Below are 13,135 nucleotides of genomic sequence, written 5' to 3'. Positions count from 1 at the left end.
TATATTCACATGAGCAACTTCTTTCAGATAGGACTCTTAAAAAGAATTAGAAAAATCTACCACTAGTTGGAAGTTGTTTTTCTGTTTTGTTTTTCAAGAAGTAAATCTCTATCAAGGTACCATCATTTTTCAAGGCATGCATCTTTGGGGTCATCTCTGAGACATGCTTCACAACCAGTAATTGCCAAACTTTCATGATTTTTTTCTTTGAAAAGTCTATCAAAGTCTTTTCTATCCTCCCCATTTCCACTGTAACATATTTAAATTGATACAGAAATTATTGCATGATATTCCACCAAGCCTAACAGAAATTCTTTGGTTTGGGCCCATGGTGTATATTTTCTGTTGACTATAAACTGGAAAGAAATAGCAACTTGGGTTCATAGGCAAATGAAAAAGGACGAGTGGAGAAGGTGAGACAGAAGATACAGGAGGGAAAAGGGATAACTGATGAAGCAAGTTCCTGGAGAAGGCATGTCTAGATGTTGTCAAAGACAGGTACAGAAATTAGCCTTCTTTTGGGACAAGGATGAAGGAAACAAGTAATAACACAAACATTTATTATAGTGTTATTTGTATATACACGCACCCACATACATGTATACATAATTCTATATTACTACATATCTCTTCTGAATAAACCTGAAATTGTTGATGGGAAAACTTGCTTCTGAAACAAAACAAAACAAAACTACATGTCTGTATGAGGGTAGGATTTCCCATCTTGGCACACTGATCTACCAGGTAGCCATTACTGTTACACCTCTCTGTCAATCTCCAAGGTTTGCCAGAATTCTCAGAGGGGTTTAGAGAGGGCAGTTCTCCCACTCTGCTTAGGGAATTTACTACCAGCCTTGTCCCAGGCATCTTAAAGCTTAATAGGAATGAAATAGGAGAGCTATTTCTCTTAAAATGAAATAGGAGAAATATTTTTCTTAAAAAAGAAAGTTGAGGATCCATATTTGGAGAAGGTATGTTTTCTAAACCTGGAAGAGAGATGAGCATTATTTCTCCCTATTGACACTTCTCTTTCCTCTCCATTCTCATCTCATAGCATGATTATTATAAAGCAGTTAGCTGCTTAGATCTACATCTAATTTAAAGCTGTCAACAACCTGGAATACTATATGTAGTGACTTGATTTCTATCAAGTTTCATGTAGCATCTCTTGCTCTTGCAAGCCAGCCAATGAACCATATAAGTGTCTCAAGAAAGATAAGGTGATCAGAAGTAAAATACAAGACTTTTGTTAAGAAATAGAAATGAAACTTTTGACTTGGAGGGTTTTCAGATGCTTATTCTATAAGCATAATAATTACCTCCCTCCCCTGCCTCCTCCACCAAAGTCAACAGCTCCGATCATCATGATAGCAATAGTCATATTTTATATGCCAGAAGAGTTGTGTGGGCCAAAGGAAATCAATCTTTTCTCATGAGTGAGAAAACTATAAAATTTTTTCCTTTACCCTCAAAATCAGGGGTAAGAGCTGGGAGTCAGAGGTATTTGATGTAGGCTGTGATAACTGGAGGAAAATAGAGAAAAAGCAACAAAATAAAAACTAAAGAAATATGTGGAGAAAGAGAGAGAGAGAGACAGAGAGAGAGAGAGAGAGATACAGAGAGAGAGAGAGAGAGAGAGAGAGAGAGAGAGAGAGAGAGAGAGAGAGAGAGAGAGAGAGAGAAGAGCAAGACAGAGATAAAGAGAAAGAAAGAAAGAATTTCCTCATTTCATAAGGAAAAGCAAATATTTAAGGAGGGGAACTGGTGAATAGTTCTTTGTTTTCTCCTGCTTCAATCTTCTTAATTGTTCTAGATAGTAATAGTCTAAAATTTTAAGAAACTATGTAACTAGAAAAGCATGAACTTACCTTCAGCCCTGAAGCAAGGTGCTTTTTGTCTGATACCATGGGGAATGAGTTTACTTTGAAAGAAATTCAAATAGCGTAGACCTTGTAATAGAGAATTCTTGGAACATATGTATCAAAAAGAGTGACAGCTCTTTTGTTATCATGACCTTGGATCAATGTCATATGAATCAAATTTCATATTTCTGCAAGCATGGGCCTAGAAAACTGAAAATAAACACAGAACCTCCTGAAAAATGCTTCTTGTGGAATTTACCTGCTAAGCAAGCACAGAAATTTTGCCTTTTCTCTTTATTTTGAATGGAGTTGAAGAATTGAATTTTATTTTAGAGTAAAAGAACTGGAGAAATTGGAACTCTGAAAATACAATGCCACGGGAATGGTTTTTTTTTAAACTTTCCACCAAAATTTTCAAAACAGCTTGCAAACATTTGGCTTATTATTAGTAATTGCAAGGTAGAGAACAAGTCAATTGCCCATAATTCACAAGACTAAGCAATGAGATATGTGATTATTTTATTATTCTTATATAGGAAATTATGTTCTCAAAAGCCTGTCATAGACCACAGGCCAGATGATGATTAACACCTAGGAGCTCTGCCAATTTTCTGTGATGACATATGTACTCAATACCCTTAGCTGCCTATGCATAATGATGCAGAAATCATTGTAAGCTGTTCCAAATAATGTTGGAAATTCAGTAGTTTGCAACTGTGATCGAATATTTTCTATTCACAGTGAACTGCTGATAAATAGCAACTTTAAATAAAAAGAGAGAATATAACGATCTGGAAACAGTTCTCTAAATCTATGAGTCTGAATCACAACTGTTAAGGTTGTCAAACATCAGTAACACCACGTAGAACACGTGGACATGTGGTTTAAAAAATACAAACCCTACAGTTCTTCATGAAGGGTCTAACCTTCATTGCCTCTGTCTAATGAGTATCCTTTTCAGTTTTCCTCTGTAGCTCCATTCATGTCTTTCTCTTTACCTCCCCAATCCAATAAGTAGAAAGAAATTCAGAGCAAATATAGTCCAGATATGCCTGTATGTAAATTTGAAAAATGTGCCAATAACCTCCCATGGGCAAATTGGGGGTGTGTCAAGAAAGTTCTACTTAGCCTTTCTCTGAGAGAAATTTATAATAATTACACTTATATAGGGTTTTAAAGTAAATAAAGCCCTTTCCTCATATTTACTCTATGCACTCCATGAGGTAGATAGTGCAAGTGTTATCATTCCCATTTTATAGGCAAGGAAATAGGCTCTGAAACGGTTAAGTGACTTGCATGATGATACAGTTAGGAAGTCTCTGAGGTGGGAGGCAGGATCCAGGACTCGACTCCACGTCTAGAACTCTATCTACTATACAATACTGCCTTTCATTATACTTTGAATAAGTAGGCAGATGCTTGAACACTCTACTTCGAGAGGAGATGTAACAGGTGCAAGATGAAGGAAAAAAGCCAAATGAGCAGGGCAATAACTGGAGTTCTTAAATAATCCAAATTGAGAAAAGGAAATTGATTTAGCTATAAAAGAATTTCTTTGGGAATGGGGAACAAACCTATTCTAGATTAAAAGGGGAATTCTAACCAAAACTTTTAAGAAAAATTAACCCCTATACTACATAGATTATTCTTTAAAATTAAGAAAGAAAATATTCTGCCAAACAATTTTTACTGGACAAATATTTAAGAACTTTTTGCTGGATCAAAGCCAGGGTAGGGTATGAGAAAGAAATTCATTAACTACTATGATTATTGAAAATTGATTCAAATATTTAAAATAAAATCTTGAAAAATATTATAATTTGTTCAAAAAATCTTTTTCTATGATTAAGTTGAATTTATACTGGAGATGTAAGGATGATTAAACATTAGGAAAACCCCATAATTATAATAAAAATTATATGATTATATTAATAGATGCAAAGAACTTTTGACAAAGTGTAATACTAATTTATGTTAAAAACTCTACAAGGCTTAGACATAGAAAAATATTTTTTATATCATAAATATATATAAAATCAAATGCTAGCATAATTTGCAGAAACACTAAAAGTTTTCTCACTGATTATCAATCAACAAATCAATGAACAAATATTTATTAAGTAGTTACTATGTATGTGTCATGCTTTGTGCTAAACTCTGGGGATACAAAAAGAGACAAAAACAGTTCCTTAAGGAGCCGATAATTTAATGGGAGAGATAATATCCAAACAAATATATATATATGTATATATATATACACAAGTATATATATGCATATATATATGTATACATGTATATACACATATAGGATAAACTATATATAGGACAAACCAGAAATAATTAACTGAGAGAAAGCAGAGTTAAGAGAGATTAGGGAAAACTTCCAGTAAAAGAAGAGATTTTAGTTGGGACTTCGAGAAAGCCAGGGATATCAATAGGCAGAATGAAGGAGGGAGAGCATTCTAGGCATAAGGAATAGCCATTAAAAATTCCTAGAACTGAGAGAGATGGAATTTCTTGTTCATGGAACAGCCAGGTGGTCAATGTCAATACATTGAAGAGTACCTGTAGGGGAGTAAGGTGTAAGAAGTCTGGAAGCGCTTTAGGAAGATCACTTTAAATAAATGAAAAGTAAATAAAACAAGGGTGTCCTTTTTCCCATTGTTATTTGACATAATTCTAAAAAATGCTAGCAATAGTAGTAAAAAAGGAAGTTAATTAAAGGTATAAAGGTGGATAAAGAGAAGATAAAAATATCTATTTGCTGTTGATATAATGGTTTACTTTGAAAACTCTAGGGATTCAATAAAAAAACTAATTGAGATAATAGCTTCAGTAAAATGGTGTATGACAGAATAAATGTACAAAATCAAAAACATTTTTATATATCAATAACAAAGTACAGGAAAGGATTATGGAAAGGGAAAACTGATCTCATTGTTTTCCTCCCAAAGTCCTCCCCTCATCCTAGCTTCTCTGTTATTGTCAAGGGTATCACTTTCTGACCAGTTACTCATGCTTGCAACTTCAGTGTCATCCTTGACTTTTCACTCTTTTTTATCCACTATATTTTATCCATTGCTAAGCCAAACTGATTCTACCTTTATAACATCTCTCTTATGACCTCATGCCTGGACTGTTGAAATAACCTGCTGCTTGGTCTCCCTGACTCAAGTCCTTCTCTACTCCAGTCCATTCAGCAGTCAAACTGATCTTCCTAAAATGTAGCTCTGATCATTTAAGAAGCTCCTGGAACTCCTAGATCAAATATAAAATTATTTGTTTGTTTTGTAAAGCCCTTCATAACCTGACTCCTTCCTACTACTCTAGTATCTTTTACTACATTACCTTCCACATAATCTATAATTCTGTGACATCAGCTTTCTAGCTGTGCCTAGAAAAATATAATCCATCTCTTGACCCCATGAATTTTCACTTACTGGATCCTATAACTGGAATATTCTCCCTCTTTTTCTGCCTCCTGGCTTCCCTAGATTCCTTCACATCTTAACTAAAATGTCCCCTTTAGCAAAAAACATTTTCTGGTCCCCTTTAATATTAGTGCCTTCTCTCTGTGAGTATGCCCAATTTTATATATCTAATTTCTATCTGTGTTTTATATGTACTTAGGTATTGCTGTCTTCTCAATTAGATTGTGAGATCCTTGAGGACATGAACTTTGTTTTTGCCTTAAAAAATTTCCAGTACCTAGCACAGTTTCTGGTGCATTGTAGGTACTTAATAAATGTTTGTTAAATTAACTTGAAGAAATTTCATTCAAAATAACTACAAGGTTAACTTGGGAGTCACTACAAATCACAATACCTCCATAGCTTTAATTACAAAATTCATCTTAAAGAAATAAAGATCTACTTAGGTGATTGGAAGGATATTTAATGTTCATGTCTGGAACATGGTGATATAAATAAAATGATATTACTAAAATTAATTTTGTAATTTATTTCTTTATCAATTAAATTACTAAGGACATAAGAATATATTTTTAAGGATATATTTTATGATTTGTTTGGAGGAACAAATGATCTGGAATATCAAAAGAAATAATGAAAAAGAAACTGGGAATACCCCATCCAGACTACAAACAATGTTATAAATGAGCATCAAGGCTATTTGGTATTGGTTAAAAATAAGAAAATAGATCAATGGAATAGAGTAGGCAAGGTCACATAAAAAACAATTGAACTCAATCACCTCCCATAAACCCCCAAATAAGTAAAGAACTAATAAAGTACCCACTATTTGATAAGAATTACAGGGAAAACTGGGAATCAATCTGGAAGAAAATAATTTTATGCCAACATCTTATACATTATACCAAACAAATTTAAAATGAATTCATGAAGTGAAAATTAAAGATCATCCCATAAAAAAAATGAGAACATCAGATTGTGTACCTTGTACACATATGGCAGTTAGGTGGTGCAGTCGACAGAGGACTGGCCTGGAGTCAGTAAGACTGGATTCCAAATCCAGCCTCAGATACTATTTAGGTGACTCTAGGCATGTCACTTAACCTCTATTTGCATCAGTTTCTTCAAATGTAGACTGAAGATTATAATATCCCTACCTCACGTGGTTGTTGTGAAGATCAAATGGGTTTATGTTTGTGAAGTGCTTAGTACAGAACCTGGCCCATAAAAGATACTTAATAAGTTTATTCCCTTCCCAGACCTGTCCCCTACCTTCCTTTTCACCTATGTCTATGTAATGAATTCTTAACTAAATGGGAGATAGAGATTACAAATGGTAAAACAATTTTGATTATATGAAACTGAATAAAAGCAGTGCTACAAAAATCAGAAGGAAAGTATTTGAACTAGGAAAAAAATCCTAAATCCTCTTTATATCATATCTCTGATAAATGTTTGATAACTTAAGATAGATAGGCAACTAACAAAAATGCATGAGATCAAAAACCATTATCCAACAGTTCAGTGATCAAAGTATTTGGACAGATATTTCTTAGAAGAAGAAATGCAATTAATAAGAACCATATGAAAGAATGTTCCAAACCATTAATAAGAGACATGCAAGTCACAACAACTCTGTGATGTTTCAGTTCATAGCCAGCAAATTGATAGGGGACAAAATATGTGAATGCTCAAAATTGGATGGGCTATGGGAAAAAAAAGACACATTAATGAACCATTTACGGAGCTGCAGATTGGACCAATCATTCTGGAAAGCATTTTTGAATTATGTAATTTGTGTGTAAACTCTCCATTTGTTTTGACCTGAACTTTCTACTGCTAGGTGGTCAGTGACAAAGTGAAAGGTTCCACATACACTTAAATATTTATAGCAGTACTTTTGGTTGTAGGAAAAAGGCCCTGGTTTAACTGAAAGGTACTAATGTAGGAGTATTGAGAGAAAAGGGAGGAAAAGAGAGAGAAACATACAGACAAATAGATAAAGGTAGACAGGAAGACTGAAAGAGATCGATTAGTAGAGAAACAGAGCAGCAGGGGGGTGGGGTGGAGGAAGGAGGAGAAAAGAAGAGGATTCATGGAGAATAGATTATCTTTCTTCCATGCTTGCTGTAATGTCCAGCTCATAAATTATTTATTTCTTTGATATAAAATACTAACTCTGTGATAAACTCCAGATCTAAGGTAGCTAGACATTTTGCAAAAAAGGAAAAAAAAGGGAGAAAAGGAAGGAAAAACAAAGACTGTTTCCTGAAATTGTTCCAGAATTCAATTAATAAACAGTTTTTGGATAACAGTTATGTGCAAGACACCATCCTAAGTATTGTAGGGAATTCATGACCTCCAGAAATTTACAAATTAGGAAAGGGAGATAAAAAATTTATGAATTTCAAGTGTTATCATGTTATTAACATTTTAGTTTAAAACATATTAGAGTAACCATGACTATGTGGCAGTAATAGCTGAAAACTAGAATTTTTCCTTAAGGGAGGGCTAGGGAGAATGTAGTTCAGGGAGGAGGAAGAGAAAATACCAAGAAGAAAATATTGGCTAGATCATTTTGCTTGAAACTGGTTGTCCAGACTTAGATGAAGTTGTTATAAATCTGGGTCATCTGTGTGGTGAAGCCGAGTATAGCATCAATTATCAGAGTCCACATTGTAGGTTGTCCCCTCCCTAATGACAATTCTAGCATGGGTTCTTTTATTTTATTACTTGGATTATTTGTGTGAATCTCTTGAAGATCCTTCAATATCCACTTCACTTTCAGAGTACTGAACCATCAACTAGACATACCCCTCAAGTTAAGGTTGCAGACAGAACAGAACATATGTTGGCTTTACGATGGACAGCTTCCATGACAATGAATACCTCAAATGAAAATGTTCTCACTTGAATACCTTCCTTGTTCTAATGTTTTCTGCATCGTGACTTCTGTCCTAGTTATGTGTGTTTGTATTTGTGTGTATGTGTGTGTGTGTGTGTGTGTGTGTGTGTGTGTGTGAAAAATACCTTGCCTCAGGAGAGCTATTCAGTTGAATTTTGCTCTGAATTAATGTTGTCTCAAAATCATTAATAAGCACAAAGGAATTTTTAATCTCTGTCCTATATGGAACTTTTTGCATATATTTTAAAAGAGGCTTTCTTATTATTTTACTTTGAAGCAGCTAGGTGGCACAGTTGACATAATATTGGGCTTAGAATCAGGAATATCTGAGTTCAAATGTAGCCTCAGACACTGTGACATTGGACTAGTCACTTAACCTCTGTATGCTTCAGTTTCCTCAACTGTAAAGTGGAGATAATAATGCTGTTTACCTCTCCATGTCGTTGTGAGGATCAGATATTTATAAAACACTTAGTATAGTGCCTGGCACATAGTAGGCACTTAATGGTTACTCACTGGTATTATTTTGTTCCTATCTTAGCAGCAGAATGCAAGATCTTTGAGGTCAGGAACTGCTTTTGTGCTCATTAAGTTGAAATGAATGTGTCCCCCAAAATCTATAGTATAAAGCTGCAGCAACAGCAGAAGTGTTTGCCAAGAAGAAAGATAGCAGAAGCAGTGACTCTTTTCTTCCAATATAATTTCTTTGGCTTGGATGTTCAATACAACTCACTAATCTTTTAATTTCATTATATATGATGCCTGTCTTAGCTCACTCCTGCCCACATCCTTCCCATCAACCCCTCAACCCCGCGAATAGCAAATTCCTTTGTTTAGCTGTCCCAATTATTCATTCTTCTGTAGGGTGCTCCTCCTGTGATCATTTCATCTTGCAAGTGTTCATGCACATTAAACTATTGAGAAGTGTGCCAAGCATAGATCCTACATTTTGCTTGATTGCTTATGATCCTTTTAAGGAATTTTCTTTAAAATCAGCCAAGCCTCTGATGACCTTTAAACATCAAACTTACCAGCTCTAGAAGCCAATCGAGTAGGGAGAACCTTTAGGTATACGAAGCTTGGCAATACAGAAGAGAGTCATCTTTGAAATCAGTCATGAGAAAGCATGGTACTTGTGATTTATAATCTTTCTCTCTAAGAGAATAATATTCTGCTTATGGTTTGAGCTGCATGTCATTCTTCCTATCTCTCGTATCTATTTTGAGAGCTGAATGGTGTTTCCCTTAGAATCTTGATGAAGTTGTCATGATTGCCTAGGAAACTGAGGGAAAACTTAGAACGCAAGTTGGCTGAGAGCTAAGCAGTGAAGTCACTACCTGGCTTCTAGAAAAAAATCGGCACACATACATGCCTGCTGTTTAAATCCTTACTGGAAACAATGAAGCAGAATGAAAAATCCATATCAAGATGATGTGGAATAACTTTTAGAGAATATATGATGTTCACGGAACTAGACTTTCCTCAAGCTGATGCAAGCTGTTAAACTCCTTCTGAGCCCTTTCTTTGCCTTTGAGATTGTCGCCTTGTGTAATATTGTTTAGTTTTTTTTATTCCAGTCATGTCCAATTCTTCATAACCTCTTTTGGGATTTTCTTGGCAATGTGTAAAGGCAACCACACTGGCATACCCAGGTTGGCTGTTAGCACAGGTTCTTAGATCTGTTTTACTAGGAAAGATAGCTATTTAAAGGGTTGACAATCTTTTAAAATTATATCTGCTAATTTAGAGGAAAGTCAGTACCCTGAACTTCAGAGAAAATAGAAGCAGAGAAATAAAGACCAACAGACAGGTCTCTACCGCCTGAATCAAAGCAATATTGCTACACACTTTAAATACATCCCTGGACGGAGAGAGCCTTTATATCTGTAATGACAAGCAAAGTAGAATCTTTTGCTGTTTTTGTTTTATTTTAATCAAGTGCCTCTGACTGAATCTTGCTTTTATCAACCAAGAGTCTTCACTGGGAGTGAAGTACAGAAACAAGAGTGTCTTTAACTAGAAACAGTGTATGTATTTGTGCTGTTAATTATTTTAATGTGATTAAAGAAGATCTTCCCCACCCATTAATGGGCTTGGGAAGCTTTGTAGAAAGGCCCACACCTTTTGTTAATGAGGCACTGGTTCTCAAGGGTTGTGATGCCCTCTGGCTCTAAAAAGTATATAAAGACTCTGAGGTGTAGCTTTACTTTGGGGCTTAGTTTTTGGAAAAAGCTTTGTGTGCCAGATGAGACTCTGGGAAGCCGCTAAATACCCCCTGGCTTTGAAAACCCAGATGTTGGTGCTTTCTTCTTTGGTAACTATGTGTGTGTAGTGGTCAGACAATTGGATCTGTCTCTTGATCTATGATGTACATATTGCTTATGTCAGACAGTTGGAAGCATGTCTGTTGATCTTTGATTTCTCTGTATTTTCTCTGAAGTTCAGGGTGCTGACTTTTCCCCCTGAACTAAGGTGAATGGTCCATGTGCTTGATTAAACTGATTTTTGGCCCCTCAAAAGTTGCCTTTCCTTTTAGAAAAGCAGATCTAAGAATCTGTGATAGCAGATCCTCTTGTGTATGCTGAGGTCTTTGCTTTTACAGAATCTGAGCAGTTGAGGGGTATGAACATATGGCCATTCAGAGATTCAACCAGGGAATCACAAGGTCCTTCTCATAAACAAGCCCCAAAAGCAAAATACCAACTTAGAGTATATATACACTTCTCAGATTCAGAAGGTGTCACAACCCTTGTGACTCAGTACCTGATTAGAAATTAGCAAAATGTGTGAAAGTCTTTCTACAAGTAAGCTTCCTTTAATGGGTTCCACATGAGTGTGGAAGATCTTATAACCCATTAACATTACACAAAGATACTGGAGTTGTTTACCATTGCCTTCTTCAGCTCATTTTATAGATGAAGAAACTGAGGCAAACAGGATTAAGTGATTTACCCAGGGTCACAGAACTACAATGCAACTGGGGCCAGATTTGAATTCAGAAAGATAAGTCTTTCTGACTCCAAGCTGGATACTCTATCTACTGTGCCACCTAGCTGTCCCTCATAGCTGGGGATATGGACTTTTTTCCAAGTTTTTCTGAATCTACATTTTTTTCTCGCACTATACCATGTTACCTCACTGATGATAACTGTGCTTGCCTTCATGAATTCTTACTTCCTATCATGCTATTTTGCTCTCACTGTGAGACTTCTAGGCATATCACATAGAATCACAGAAAAATGAAGTTGCAATCTTTGTCATCACAGGATCCATGGGATATCAAGATGGTTCTTAGAATTTTAGAGACCCAGTATGGTTCTTAAAAGACTTTAAGGTTAAATGATTGGATCTTCTATGAAAATATTTATGATTATGAAGAGGACCAAGAATAGATTTTTAATTCAAAGATCTTACTGTTTTAAGAATTATTTCTTTGAATTTGACTTCTGATTGAAAATTAGACTTGCAGTTATCATGGTGATAATGATACTCTTAAGAAGGCTATTGTTTCATTCACAAATATGTAACAGCATGAAGTATGATTAATCCTGGGTCACTGTTCCCAAACAATGCATTGGGACACTTCAGGGTTTGCTTTTATCCTTGAGGTGTCATAGTAACCCTGTAATTCCTGAATTCATTTTTGCTAGTTCGGGCATGGTGTTGAAATTAGAGGGGATGTGCTAAAACTGGGACCTTAATTTATAAGAAACTTTCCTGAATTCTGTTTGACAATTTCTCTTCCCCCTGCCCCAAACTCCACCATTTGTTATTATACCTTCTTTTCTCAGATTTCCTCATATTTGCTTATCTGTATGTAGCCTGCATCCCAGAATCCCCAAAATAGGTCTCTTTGATCACATAAAATTGGGTCTGTCTTAGAGCCTGAAGCTAAGGGGGTCAGTTTTCTCTCTTTGACTCTGCCTTCATGCCAGAGTAAAACTTCAGGGACATTTCTAAAACAATACAGATAACAAGATTTCTTTTATAAATATACTCAACAGTTATTAGGACTTTATTTTATTCCTACAAAAATACATAAGATTCAAAGGTCTGAATGATAAATATGAACAAATGCAAAAACCACTTTAATTACCTGTTGAACTCATACCCTCTGGGTGGTAAAAAACTCTTTTGCATTTAACTCATTGTCTAAACACTCACAGCTGTTATGAAAGGTTGATAGGATCCAGATATTTTGGACATCCTAAAATGTTTTTTAAAAATAAAAAAAAAATTAGTTTATAGGTACAAGGTGATGCTGGAATTTTTCTTCTTCCAAGAAATATGCTGTTACTAAACATCTTCATCCTCCATTCAATTATTGCCCAAACTCTGAAATAAGGAACATTCAACCTACAAGATAACAGTCAAGGCTAGAAACATCAGTTTCTGAACATTGATATTCTGACTTTTGCTCATAAGAGAAAATAGGCAGAAGGTAGGAAAGGACTCAGAGGTTGGACTTAGTATTTCATTGGCACTCGTATTTTCCTTATTATGATATACTTCCACTGTAAACTACCATTGACACCAAGAAAGTAGAAAGTAAAGATATTTCCTTATCATTCCCTCTGTTAGAAAAGTCCAAGAAAGCAAAAGATCTGGAAAAATGTCCTGAAGCAAAAAGATCCCCCAAACCATGGATCTTGATTATTATTGGCTACCTAGGAGGTAGTTTCTACAAGCATGACTCCCTTGTTCTGAGCCACACTTGCCAATCATCTTTGATACAATCCCCATTGCTAGTGACCCAATTAAGAGTTCACTCTGTCCCCTCTGTGGTGTATTTATCCAAGCAAGAACCCAAGGAGCGTGGCAAGCTCAGTGGTATATGTTGTAGTCAGCTCTGACTTTTTCTCGCTCTATATTGTAACCTGGAACTTTGCTGAACGCATTAATTGTCTTAATTAATATCTTTGCTGATTCTCTTGGGT

At 35.4% G+C, this 13,135-nt stretch overlaps 1 protein-coding gene across 7 annotated transcripts in view; it reads right to left on the bottom strand.

Annotated features, from left to right (window-relative positions):
• The window catches only part of MC2R (melanocortin 2 receptor), a 31,617-nt gene extending 29,663 nt beyond the window's left edge, over nucleotides 1-1,954 (bottom strand). For 3 of the 7 annotated variants that reach the window (XM_072604151.1, XM_072604157.1, XM_072604153.1), the window contains exon 1: nucleotides 1,869-1,954. The gene's annotated coding sequence lies outside the window, so the exon portion shown is untranslated. The remainder of the gene's footprint in view (nucleotides 1-1,868) is intronic. The other 4 variants (XM_072604152.1, XM_072604156.1, XM_072604155.1 and 1 more) reach the window with 3 other exon arrangements.
• Nucleotides 1,955-13,135: the final 11,181 nt, after the last annotated feature.

The sequence above is a fragment of the Notamacropus eugenii genome, chromosome 4 (assembly GCF_028372415.1).
Source record: "Notamacropus eugenii isolate mMacEug1 chromosome 4, mMacEug1.pri_v2, whole genome shotgun sequence".
In the NCBI taxonomy this organism is placed as follows: Eukaryota; Metazoa; Chordata; class Mammalia; order Diprotodontia; family Macropodidae; genus Notamacropus; species Notamacropus eugenii.
Note: the sequence above shows the minus strand (reverse complement) of the source record. Positions and strands in the feature narration are given on the sequence as shown.